General features: G+C 36.4%; 1 long non-coding RNA gene across 2 annotated transcripts; it reads left to right on the top strand.

The window, feature by feature from the left end:
• The first annotated feature begins 10,546 nt into the window (after nucleotides 1-10,546).
• On the top strand, nucleotides 10,547-14,324 carry LOC145608500 (uncharacterized). 2 transcript variants are annotated; one of them, XR_014105819.1, is made up of 6 exons: nucleotides 10,547-10,730; nucleotides 10,881-10,929; nucleotides 12,184-12,302; nucleotides 13,770-13,879; nucleotides 14,014-14,097; nucleotides 14,193-14,324. It is a non-coding gene; the product is annotated as an uncharacterized LOC145608500 (long non-coding RNA). The 2 variants fall into 2 exon arrangements; XR_014105818.1 differs by lacking the exon at nucleotides 10,881-10,929.

Below are 14,324 nucleotides of genomic sequence, written 5' to 3'. Positions count from 1 at the left end.
ATAACTACTGATTAGTTTAACTGAATTCCAGATTATTTTGAACACATAGATTCGTGTTTTAATTTTTAGATTTTCGTTCGTTAATATTAATCCCGTTTTAATCCCGATCAGATTCTGAACTCATCCGATTTTGACAAAAAAGTAGTGTTTTCCATGAGGAAACGATGTTTTAAGAAAGACTCACTACCAATCTTTGGTAGTGAGCACCACCCTCTCGTGGCCAAATTCAGCCTCTAAATATGATTTTCGGGCAGTTTTTTATTTTAACGAAGTTTTTTTATACTTAAAATATTATCCTTGAGTTTGATTAATAAAATTAATTATGTTTAAAGTTAATTAAGCATAAATATATGTTTTTATTGAAGTTTTAAGTGTTGGAAATAGGCTTATAATATATCGTTGGAAAGGTCTTTTCAAGCCCCATCCAACTACACTATTATTGGACCCTTATCTTGGACCAAACTAAACTGGAATGGACGTTTTCATAAAATAGAGTGGGTTTTCGAAAACAGAAAGAAGGATTTTAATAAAAACTAACCGCAACACTTGACTTTTCACACTTTCACCTCATTCGATTATGGTTCGACGTGAAAGGTATTCATCATTGGGTTTTGTTTTGGGGAGACACAAATGGGTGTCTACAGGTATTAACCAATAATTGCTACTGTTCACAGGTATATTGCTGAAAAATTGGAAATATGTTCTGAAACCTGACATTTATTGGCATGATGATGGTTATTTTTTTTAAAGTTTCAGATTTCTGATGATTTGAATACTGTTTTGACTACTGGGCCTCACATGTTCTTAGGCAAACCTGCTATTATTAAACCTTGGTCTGATAAGTTTAATTGTCATAATGAGGTGCTTAGAACTGTCCCTTTGTGGGTTAAATTGCCTAACCTGCCTCTCAATTGTTGGGGTATTGAGACCTTGAGTAGATTAGGCAGTGTTATTGGTGTTCCAATATGTGCAGATGAATGTGCATCCAAACAACTGAGAGCCTCTTTTTCCAGATTGTTAATTGAAGTGGATGTTACTTAGGCTGCACGTCCATGCCATTCCTGGCACGTCCGTGCGTACTTGTAGCCGTGCTCGACTCTTGTTTTCTCCGTCCTTTTTATTAGGGAGTCATATAAATACCCCCCTTTGCTCAATTGTACGGTATCCAAGTTTTTAGTGCTTCCTCTTAGTTTGTAATTGTAGAAACACAAATACTCTCAAATCATTAGTTAGATCTTAATTATTAGCTTGGAATTTTCAATCTCAATCATTGTTGAAGACAAGTTCCACCATTGTTAATCAAAGTTGAAGCTTTCTAGTAATTATCTCTCACTCTTTTCTCCTATTTCTTCTTGCTTTGTTGGTAATTATTTGCTTAATTCTTGTATGCTTAGATTGTTAATTAGCTTAATTCCTAGTTTAAACAACAACCACCACAACAACATTTCCAACAACAACAACAATACGAGCATCAACAAGGGTACCAACAAGGGTACCAAGGTCAAGGCATGGGTGAGGGCAACCCACCCCTCTCCTTCGAGCAACAAATGCAAATGATGAACGGCGAGTTCAATCGCATGACCACCGAGTTCGAGACTATGAGAAAGTCTCACGAAGACATGAGATCCTCCTACGACAACATGAGGACAAGCTTCGAAGGTCTTCGGTCGGAATTGGGTGAATTCTGAAACGTCTACCGGCATTGGTACCCCGGGGGCTCAAGCTCCCAAGGAGGCCCGAGCCAATGAGTTAGTTATCTTTCTCCCCTTTTTGTGCTTTAATTGTTTTAACATTGGGGACAATGTTTATGATAGCTTGGGGGGAGTCTTTCTCTTTGGTTCTTATGTTGGTTCTTGTATGTTCTTGTTGGTATTAACTTTGCATGTTGTTTGTTCCTTCCCCTAACATCCAAACCCCTAAACATCCAAATTTGCTCCCTTTGAAATCCAACACCTTAAATCCAAATCTCTTAATACGTGTATACTTCTCCTCTCTTCTCTCTTTATTTATTTAGATGTATGGTTGTGTTTTATTTTTTTTTATGCTTAGCTTAGTTCTCTTAACTTTCTATCTATTCTTGCTTTCTAGTAATCTTAAACCAAAAAAACAAAAAACGAAAAAACGAAAAAAATAGCCCTTGGATGAGACTCAAATGACGATGCTTATATGATTTGCTTGCTTGATACTTGAGTGATGAGTAAGAATTCTTTTAGAAGGATGTGTGCAAGAGTTGGGATCATTTAGAGGCCTATTAATCTTGATTGCATTAGTGTATATGAAATGAAAACCGATGAATGCTCAATTGCACGTCTAGCATAGGATATTGTCAAATTTGCCCAAAGTAGGATATGTTTGAATCAAATTGCGGTTCCTTGTGCCCTTGATGCGTCTCCCTTCCTCCCCAAAATGAAACTCTACTAAGGAATTGGTTCTATGTGTATCTTGTGTAATAAGTGGCATAATAAGCCACATGTTTTGAATAAAAGAAAGAGCCGCTCACAGTTAAAAGAGGCGAGGGCAATGAATGTAAAAAAAAAAAGAAGAAGAAAAGAAAAGAAAAAAAATATAGACTAAGAAGAGGAAATCAAAAACTCCTCCAAATTCTCAAAATTTTCACTTTTTCTTTTCTAGAGGTCAATTTGTGGATGCCTCCCACACATTATCTATTTTGAAGTTTCTTGTGTAAATTCCCGAATTAGAGCGTAGTTGAAAGGGCTTGGGAGTGCATTTTGGGAGGTGGACTTGCATTTTGAGATTTTATAACCGAAAGAGGGCTTGTTGCAACTTTGGAATATCTAGAAGTGCTCTAATGAACTAGTAAAATGTATAAGGAAGTATCCTAGTGCAACCTTGCTTAGTTCGCCTCTCTACCCCCAACTCATGTGCACATTTGTATGAATGGTAATTCTTGATAGTCACTCACCTGTCTTGCTTGTGACTTATATCCCGATGAGTTGACTTGGGCAATAAAAACATTGGTTTTGGTGTGTATTGACCACTTTGATGATAATGATGTGTTACGATAGTTTGGCGTGGTTTGTGTGAGTTGTGGGTTAAGCTCAAGGGAAACCCTTACGAGATAAAAACTCGTCCTCTTAGGCGACTTAGGGGTTTAAATTGCTTTCACTTGTGCTAAAAGTGTTTATGGTTCTTGCCGTGCGGATTTGTGTTTGTGGTTTCTCTCCTTGGTTTGATCATTAGCAAGTAATCTTCCTTCCTGGTTTGACATGTTTGTTTTGCTTGAGAACTAGCAAAAACTTAATTTGGGGGGATTTGATAACTTGTTATTTGATATGATTTTAGGGTGATTTTGAACCTTGTTTACTCGATATATTAGCATTTTGGTTCACTTCTATCCTATTTTCGTTCAATTTTTGTGTATCCCTTGCTTCACGGGTTGTTAGTGTTTTTTTTTTGAGTTTTTAGGTCCAAAGACGATCATTTGAAGCATATGGATGATAAACTGAGGTTAGAAGCCGTGACAAAGGAGCAAAACCGAAGAAAATGTGAAGAGAAGGGCCTAGAAGACCCTGCACGGTCGTACCATGTCCTGCACGACCGTGCAGGGGTGTTATAGCAGATCAGAGCTTCTGCCTGATCTTGCACGGCCGTGCAAGACTTCAGCACGTTCGTGCAAGTAAGCTAGCACGCCCGTGCCAGAAGCAGCACGTCCGTGCAACTCACTTAGCCCAAATCAGTTTCAAAACCGATTCTGCACTTCAAGGCTGCACGTCCGTGCCATATTTGGCACGTCCGTACTGAAATTCCTGGCCAAATCAGTAGCAAACTGATTCCCCCCCCCCTCTGACTTAGCACGGCCGTGCTTAGGGTGGCACGTTCGTGCTACTTAGGCTGCACGTCCGTGCCATTCCTGGCACATCCGTGCGTACCTGTAGCCGTGCTCGATTCTTGTTTTCTCCGTCCTTTTTATTTGGGGGTCATATAAATACCCCCCTTTGCTCAATTGTACGGTATCCAAGTTTTTAGTGCTTCCTCTTAGTTTGTAATTGTAGAAACACAAATACTCTCAAATCATTAGTTAGATCTTAATTATTAGCTTGGAATTTTCAATCTCAATCATTGTTGAAGACAAGTTCCACCATTGTTAATCAAAGTTGAAGCTTTCTAGTAATTATTTCTCACTCTTTTCTCCTATTTCTTCTTGCTTTGTTGGTAATTATTTGCTTAATTCTTGTATGCTTAGATTGTTAATTAGCTTAATTCCTAGTTTAATTGTGCTCATGATTTATTTGAAATCCTTAATTGCTTTAATCTCCATGGATTGTGAGTAGTCTAATTTTCTAGGATTTGGGTAAAACCCTCAATGTAGTCACTAATTACTTGTTGCATGTGCTACTTTGGTAATTGATGGGTGTTAATGAGTCGAGTTTAAGTGGTTTAATTGCTTAGTTCTTGTATATGGCCATTGCTAGAACTATTATCCAAGCTTTCTCAATGAAGGATCGAGAGATGAACTTGAGTTAGCTCCCTTATGCTTGATTGACTTGAAATGCCATGAGAATAGGAATTTCTAGTCAAGGGAATGTTTATGTCATCGTGATTATGCTTTAACACTTGCTTTATGCTTTGTAACCACGAGAGTAGGTTGTATTCATGATTCAAGTAATCCCTCTAGCTTGAGAGAGTAGTTGGGTGCTTTAGATGATTTCCCCTATTTTATCCCATAATTTACCTTGTTTGTGCATGCTAATTGTGATTTGCGATGAAGTTGAGTGGTATAACCCGAGCCTTAGAATCCTCTAAATATTGTTAATCTCCCCCTAGCTTTAGTTGACTTGAACTAGTACTTGTTACATTAAACCAAACCAATTTCGACTTCATTTAGCTTATTTATAAGGTAGTATTTCGGTGGTTGATTCAACGCCTCTCTTGGGTTCGACCCTTTCTTACCCTTGCTATTAGCTAGTGAGACCAAGATAGGACTTTATCTTTGGTAGGCTCGACGACGGCCTATCAGGGACTTGTCAATCAAGACTGGTTACAATGTTACAATCATGTTGAAGCTATTTATCTTCCTCCCTATATGTTGGATCATAGTCCTATTCTTGTTGAGCTTTATAGACAACAGTTAAAGAGAGGTAGGCCTTTCAGGTTTTACAATTGCCTTGCCTCCTATACTGATTTTTGAGCCAACTAACTGTTCAAGCTTGCTAGAATCAGAATGCTGGTACTTCTGCTATAATGAATGTTTGGATGAATTTGAAGTCTGTTAAGCAGGGTCTTAAAGGGTTAAACACCAAGCATTTTGCTAATATTGCTAAGAAGGTGGATAAGCTCACTCTTTATTATCTTATATTCAAGACAAACTTGCTACAGATTTTGGTAATGCTGAACATTGGATTAATATCTAGGAAAGCATCTACAAGTAGAAATCAAGAGTGGATTGGATCAAGCTTGGGGATTCTAACACTCACTATTTCTTCTCTGCAATGAAACAAAGACAAAGTAGGAACAGAATTAGTTCTACCTATAATGAGAATGATGTCTTACTGAAGGATCCTGATCTTGTTCAAAATGAGATTCTTGGATTCTACAAGAACCTATTGGGGTCAAAGGCTGCTTCCATGCCTGTTGTTGATCTTAAAACTATGATATCTGGTAAGCAGCTTGATGCATTCTTTCTGCTGCTATTAGTATTGCTGAAACTGAGCATGCCCTTGCTATGATTGGCAATGATAAAGCCCCTAGGATTGATGGATTTAATGTTGTCTTTTACAAGAGAGCTTAGCCTATTATTAAACCAGATGTGTATGCTGCTATTCTTGAATTCTTTAATCATTGTCAGATTGTACCACTGTTACTCTTGTTCTAAAAGTGCAACACCCTTCATAAGTTAAAGAGTACAGGCGAATTGCTTGTTATACTATGGTCTATAAGTTGATTTCCAAGGTTATCACTAATAAACTGTCTCAGGTTGTTGGTTTTGTGATTGATGATGATCAAGTTGGGTTCATTCTTGGAAAACAAATTGGTAATAACATTCTTCTTGCTACTGAGCTTACTAAGGGATACTCTCATGTTCAAATCACTCCTAGGTGTATGTTGAAGATTAACTTGAGGAAGGCCTATAACTCTGTTGAATGGAGCTTTCTGCAAACTGTTCTTAAAGAGCTTGGTTTCCCTAACAAGGTAATTGGGCGGATTATGAAATGTGTTACTTCTGTCTCCTACTCACATGATGTTTGCCGATGACTTGTAACTTTTTGCTAGAGTTGATCCTATTTCTGTCCAGCTTCTTTTTCAAGCTTTTTAGAAATTTTCTAGTGCCTCTGGCTTGGCTGCTAATCTTAATAAGAGTGAGGTGTACTTTGGGGGTGTTCCTGAGGTTGATAGAATCTGTCTGCCAAACATCCTTGGAGTGGCTAGGGGATCTCTTCCTTTTAGATATCTTGGCGTTCCTCTTTCTTCCAAGAAGCTAATTAACCATTGCTCAATGTAGACCTTTGGTAGAAACGATTACTGCCAGAATTAAATCTTGGACTGTTAGGAATTTATCTTATCGTGGCAGGCTGCAGCTTATTAAGAGCGCTCTTTTTGGCATCCAATCTTATTGGTCTCAAATCTTTATCTTACCTGAAAAGATCCTTACGGAGATTGAATCTAAATTCAGGGTGTTTCTTTGGACAGGTAAGAATACCTATTCAAAGAAAGCCCTTGTCTCTTGGCAGCATATGTCTCTTCCTAAGGTGTGTGGTGGTAGTTGGAACATCACCATGCTTGGTGACTAGAATAAGGCAGCCATTTGCAAAATTTTGTGGAATTTGGCTCACAAATCTGATAATATGTGGGTTAAATGGGTTCATATTTACTATTTCAAGAACAAAAACTTTTGGATTGCATTCCTAACAAATGTTCTTTGGTCCTTAAGAAGATTTTGAAGTGTAGTTAACTTATTAATAATATTGGTGGCGTAGGAGTTTATAGGTACTAACTTGCGGAATAGACATGAATCACATTCATAAAGCACCTAAACAAAGGATCTCATGCATAACACATAAAGAATAAGAATTATACCTTTGAAGCGTGATTGCACGTATGATCGAGCAAGAACAATAAGGAGAACAAGAACCCCACGTGTGATTCCTACTAAGTCCACAAGCACGTATTAAACCTCCACTAATGCTAGTCAGTCGTGACCAAACACTTCAATTAACCTTCAACGGAGATATGAGTCATGAGCACACCACGAACCACCTGAACAACCACCACACGCACCACCTTGAGGGGTGGTCGTACAGTCAAGGGAGGAGAGAGAGAGAGAGAGGAAAGGGCCGTGTGGGAGAGAGAGAGAATTAGGGTTTTTGGGAACTTTTGTTGCTTGATTGACAATTCACTGTGTGTTAATTATTATATCATGCAACCCTAGGCATGGATTATATTTATAGATCATATCTCTAAATAAATCCATGTCAAGCCCAAAACTATCTAAGCTCATTGTACTATCCTAGCCCAACAATCAATGTGGCATGTCATGAACTCATGAGGCCCAATAATGGGCGTCTAACTTGTTTAACCCTATACTCTTGTGTGTGACCTCGTATAATTCATTCCATAAGGCTTTGGGCTATTTAACTAGCCCAAAGATCAATTGTCACATCTTGCACCAAACATTGACGACCCTATAGAATGAACTAATTATCTCCATAATCGTGATCCTTGATATATCTAGTAATTGCACTTATCAAAGACATAATTCCTTGGAATACTGTTATATAATGCATAAAGGGAAGATAAGCATTGCTAGGCTGTATGCCAAGATCAGACCCCAAGCTCCTAAAGTTCCCTGGAGGAGAATTATTTGCAATAATCATGCTTCACCCAAAAGCCTTTTAATAACTTGGTTAGCTTTGATGAACATGTTAGTTACTAAAGTCATACTTATCAACTGGCAAATTCAGTGTGATCTAGTATGTTTTCTTTGTCAAGCTTAGAATGAAAGTGTTTCTCACTTGTTTTTTTAGTGTCTTTTTTTCTAGTAGTATTTGGCAACAGATTATGAAGCTTGTGTAGTGTAAGAAATCTGTTCAGCAGTTTGAGCAGGAACATCAATGGGTTCTTCTGCAGGAAAGCTACTAAGAGAAGGAAGCTGTATCTTATGTGCTTTGCTGAAGCTATCCATTGTATTTGGAATGCAGAGAAATTCTGTGATGTTTACAGGCAGCTGCAAAACTGTTACTAATTGCTTTAGAGATATAATTTAATGTTGCTTGTAGGTGTAATGTTAAAGAAAGAAAGTTTCTATTATTGTAAGTTGTATGCTTTTTGTCTCCTGCCTCTTTTGTCTAGTCCAGCTGGGAGGGCTGTTCTCCAGCTGAGTCTATGTAGAGGTTTTTGTTTTCCTTTGATGTCCCGTTCCTCTCTGTGACACCCTTCCTAAAAGATGGTTATAGGTGAGGGATAGGCTGGTTCCTGTTCCCTATGTTGAACCCTTTCTAGAAGGTGGCTTCATAGTAATAGGAACTATTTGGGGTTTTGATTTCCTGGTTTCCAAAATGTGTTGTCTGGGGTTCAACTTAGCTTTTGTAAGTTGTTCTTTGCTCTTTGGTAATAAAATTTCTATTTACCAAAAAAAAAACCCCCTACTATTATACCATTATACTCCAATGACATGATTTCACAAGATAGTGGTACATATATTAGCGTCAAAAGTATATCATTATAACAATCTTTAGTGTAATTTTAACTATTTACGATACGTATTACCGTATAAATTTTAAATTTTAATTCATATTTCTGTGGTACTAATATTAATTTTCAAAATATTTACGAATTGTTACCAACAAATATACTTTATTCATCCTTTCAAAAAAAAAAAAAAAAAAAAAAAAAAAAAACTTTATTCATTTCTACTTGGTCCTATTAAAAAGAGATTTGATTTTAAGCACAAATTTTTGTATGCGGTTGGCCACATGGTGCGGCAGGGGTTACTTGTATAGTGTTACTATAGGTGTTACTTGTTTATGGGATTACTTGTATGGGTGTTACTGGTTTTGTCAGGGATTATTTGTAGGTGTTACCTGTATTTTGGGGTTACTTGTATGAGTGTTACTAGTTTTGGTCAGGAGTTACTTGTAGGTATTACTTGTATTATGGGGTTACTTGTATTGGTGTTACTAGTTTTGGTCAATGGTTACTTGTAGGGTGTTATTGGTTTGGTACGAGATTTTGGTCTAGGGTTACTCAACCCATTCAAGTGTTCCATACAAGTAACCCCAGAATACAAGTAACATTCTACAAGTAACACCTACAAGTAACTCCAGAAACAAGTAACCCAGGATACAATTTTTTTCTCAAGAGTTACTTGTACGATGTTACTGGTTTTGGTCATGGGTTACTTGTAGGGTGTTACTAATTATGGTCGGGGTTGCTTGTAGGGTGTTACTGGTTTGGTATAGGGCATACGTACAAGCAACCCTTGAACAAGTAACCTTGAATAAGTAACTCATACAAGTAACCCATGCATACAAGTAACCCTTAAATAAGCTAGTAACTCATATAAGTAACCCTTGAATAATTAATCATACAAGTAACTCTTGAATTAACTCATACAGGTAACCCCGGAATAATTAATCCATACAAGTAACCCCTTAAAAAAAAACAAGTAACCCCTAAAAAATACAAGCAATCAGTAACTCATGAAAAAAATAAAACAAGTAACCCCTGAATGATACAAGTAACCCCTGAATAAGTAATTCATACAAGTAACTCTTGAAAAAAAAATATAAGTAACCCCTAAATAAGTAATCATACAAGTAACTCCTGAAAAAAAAAGGGTTTTTCTATATAGTAACCCTGTTTTTTTTTTCACTTTTCTACGTTGTGCCCTAACATATATGACTTTCTACACGGTAACCCCAATATACTTTTTGTTTCTATACGGTAACCTTGCCGTTATCCTGCCGTTAAAAAACTCCGTTAGTGGGGCCCACCCTCCATTTATTAATATTATTTTTATTGAATTGGTATCCCGTTAAAGGTTTCGGGGGCTATTTTGGTCCTTAGGAGTCCAAATTGAGCTCAGATTTGACAAAAAAATAACGTAAATGTCTCGTTTTGTGTGTTTAAATGTCAACACGCAAATCGAGACAAATCTTAATAAGCAAAACGAGGCATCTACGTTATTTTTTTGCCAAATTTGAGCTCAATTTGGTTCCTTAAGGTCCAAAATAGCCCCCGAAACCTTTTACGGAATACCAATTCGATAAAAATAATATTAATAAATGGAGAGTGGGCCCCACTAACGGAATTTTTTAACGGTAGGATAACGGCAAGGTTACCGTATGGAAACAAAAAGTATATTAGGGTTACCGTGTAGAAAGTCATATATGTTGGGGCACAACGTAGAAAAGTGAAAAAAACAGGGTTACTGTGTAGAAAAAACCCAAAAAAAAAATACAAGTAACACCTGAAAAATATAAGTAACCCTGACAATACCAGTAACTCCCATTATTTTTGCTGACTTGGCAGTGGTCTGCAGCATCAAAAAGGCACTGTAAGTCTTATGAATTTAGCTAATCTTGCTCAAAGTTATTTGATGCACATAATTTCCCACTATATTGAAGAACCTAACTATCTTCTCATATGTCTCTAATATTCACCATCTTATACTAAAAAAATTTCAGGAAAATTGCATATCGGTGTTACCCGAAAGGTTCCGCATCAAAGCCCTAAATTTTTGTAAAGAGATTTCAGATTTTCAAGATGTTTAGGTATGAGTTTCGTTGCCTTCATTTATCTCTGTTTAGTTCTGCAATTTTTTTATTTTTTATTATTTATTTATTTTTTTTTTTTTTTTTGGGAATTTGGTGACGAATTGACCTTCAAATCGTGGTTTGATTGTGTGTTTTTGTAAGTTACAGCTTTGGTTGGGTATACTCTGGTTTGGTGCACCGTGAACAATCACGATTTGTATGTCTTTTTCTATGTTTTTCCTTGAATTGCACATTATGGTTAATTGTTGAATTTACTTTGATTTTGTTGATTTTTAATTTAAATTGTACATTATGGTTAATTGTTGAAAGTACTATGATTTTGTTGATTTTTAATTTAAATTGCACATTATGGTTAAATCTCGAATATGGTTAATTATAGTGTGTTGACATTGATATAGTGATGATGCCTTTATTTCCTTAATTAAAATTCATGAGGCTAGTGCAGTCAGGGATAGCCCCCCAAACCTGAATACTGGTAATTTGATAATAATGGGTTCGTAATTTCGGTTTGTTTGGCCAAATTAGTGAAAGCACTAGTCATGTCCATTGTAATCCTCCTACTTGGAAAGGCATAGCAGCCTAAACCAAAACCAAGCAAACTTAGAATAATCTCAATTTTCTTTTCCTCACAAGCCATAACCAGACCCCATTTTGCTTGCAAAGCTTCGATTAAACCTTCACAACGGGTTTGACTTCTGATCCTCTCAAATTTTTTTATCCACCATTTTCTTTGTAATTCTTGTAAAAATTTAGTATAACCGGGACTCAAGCTAGTTTTAGTATAATTGGGGGATTTTGTTGTGTGTAATACAAAGTTTCATAGGTAAACCATTTAATAAATTGCATAAATTACTCTTTGTTTTAATTCCTATATTCTATTGCCTTCATTTAGGAACAAACTTTTTTTGGTGTCACTTAGAAATATGTAGTATGCTGTATGTGTGTTTGGATATTTAAGGGTGTTTTGTTTCTGAATTTGTTGTTCTGGTATTTTCCACTATTTGGTATTGCTCTGAAATTAATCATAGTATCATTCCCAGTTTCCTATCCTCTCTTTCTCCCTCCTCTTGTCCCCTCTGGTTTTGTGCAGTCGCATGTTTTAATTTAAGGTGGAAATTCTGAATTGTTAATTTAAGCTGTAGTTTGATAGTGTCTGCCACCTGTTCAACAATGTCAGTTAAACATGTTTACCCTTTTCCCACTCTTTGAGTTTGTTCGTAAAATGACTTCAATTACATTGTGGTGTTAATCTCTCTGGTGGAGAATTGAATACTTAAGTAACTCAATACAATAAATCCAACTTACATTTATGTATTGATAAGAATGGTTCAGCCATTTAGCATTGTTGTTGTTGTCGTTGTTTAATTTGCAATATAGGACAGAGATGGAAGCGTGATTTGAAGTACTTTCTATCTAAATGTATTGCATTTAATCTAACTTTTTGCTACAGGTTGCAATGAGCTCAAAGATTGCCGTATGGGAGACATAAGCTTTCACGTGTGTGATGGATGATTATGCTTCTCTTTGTTCCTAACTTTGTTGGTCTGGTTTCAGTTATCCTCTATTAAGGTTGGTTTTCTCTGCTCTTTTTAACAAATCGTGTACTTTATCAGCCATTTATACGTAATTTGTCTTTAAAACACCCATATACTCAATGTCCTTGCTGTTCGGAGAAAACTTTGGTGCATCATCTTTTTACTCATTTTTTTTTTTTAATGAAATAGAATTTTTTTTTATCTTTTTATTTATTTATTTATTTTGTTTGAGAGTGAGGAGAGAGAGCAAGTTGGTTTTGGATTTGAAATTTAAGTGTTGACACATATTATAATTCTAACCCATATCATTTAAAAACCCAAAGCTTTATATTATTCCATTTAGGTGCTTAATTGTTCTAGTTTTCCCTTATAATATTTTAAATTTTAAACTAATTATTATTGTAAATGTAACTAGTTAACCAACAATATCATTCTTATTTTTAAAAAGGGAAACTGTCATTGGTAACCCCCAACTTGTGTAACACTGAAATGGTAACCCTCTTATTATACAAAATGACACTCATTAAGAAATTTATCCTATTTATTACATTAATGAGTCTTATTTGGTTAAAAAATTAAACCATGAGTAGATTTTAATTTTTTTTTTATTTTTTTTATTTTTTTTCCATAAAAAAATAACCAAATAAAGAAAAAAATTAAACCATCCAGCCACCTTCACCATCATTCTCTCCCAGCCACTCCACCTCACCCTCACCCAGTCTCCGCCAGCCCCTCACCCTACCCGACACCCCCACCAGACCACGACCCTCCCTCTATCTCTCCTTCGACCCACAACCCACACTAGGGTCACTCGCCGCACCGCTCTCTCTCTCCTTTGACGAGCCACCCGAATTCGAACCACCCTCCCCCAAACCCAGACCCGAAACCGAATCCCTCCTAACCCAAAATCGAAACCACCACCTACTATCGAAATCGGGTCGGTGTGCAAAATGGTGTGCGGTGGTGGGTTTCGGTGTTGTCAGAGGACAGGAGGAAGGAGAGGTGGTGGTCAAGAAGGGTTTGTGGGTGTGGGTTGGGGTCGCCGGCAGTAAAGTGGGGTGGCGGTGGCTAGCAGATTTGAAGGTGGTGGTGTAGTGTGGGTGGCTGATTGGTGGATTTTTTGGAATTTTTTTTTTTCATAAAAAACCTAACCATAGTTAGTTTAAATTAACCATTTAGTGAAATAAGGTTATAAGTGAGTATAAATTCTTAATCAGAGTCATTTTTGTATAATAAATAAAAATGAGGGTTCCATTTCTGTGTTACACAAGTTGGGGTGTACTATTGAGAATTTTCCTTTTTACTTTGTAACATTAAATATTGATTATAAAACCATGACTCATTTTTTAATAATTTATCTGTTTTAAAATTAAAACGGATAAATTTCCATGCTTCCTCAAACAATAATAGTTGGTGATTTTTCTCAAATACATATGCCACAACCTAAACTAAGTAAATGGGGAGTGGTAGAAATAATATAATTGCTGTTGACAAACTCCAGCCTCCAGCCTCCAGCTTCCAGCCTCCAGCAGCTAGCTATTGACAAACTCAAGTCCAGCTTTTGGCTTTCATCAAATGGGTGCATCTGAATCTACGATTTCATCCTCCATTGTAACTTCCACTCTTGAGTTCCCTTTTCTATTTTATTATATACAAGTACCAACTATTGCTTTTGGTGCTATTGGTTGATTTGTTTCCTATTTTTATAACCCAGTTACATATTTTCATATTTTGGATGTGATTAGAAATCGGACGATCAGATAACTACAGTATCCGAACGAATTGAAGACGCTGACCCAATTATGGATAGACTAAAATCGCTAAAAATTGTAAGATTTAATTATTATTGTGTAAGTTAATTTTGGTGCTTTTGTTCCTATATATATGTAAAAAAGAAAATACTATTTGGTAAATGTTATTGTAGGCAATGCCAATTCTAACAGCCCCTCCAGCAGAGAGTAGTTTGACTGATCTTCTAGTGAGGAAGCCCTTATCCTCCTCAAAACATGGTACCTGTGCTCCTTACTCTATTTCTGATTCAATTTTACTTCATTTT

This window comes from Chenopodium album, chromosome 23 (assembly GCF_948465745.1).
Source record: "Chenopodium album chromosome 23, dcCheAlbu1.1, whole genome shotgun sequence".
Lineage (NCBI taxonomy): Eukaryota > Viridiplantae > Streptophyta > Magnoliopsida > Caryophyllales > Amaranthaceae > Chenopodium > Chenopodium album.
Note: the sequence above shows the minus strand (reverse complement) of the source record. Positions and strands in the feature narration are given on the sequence as shown.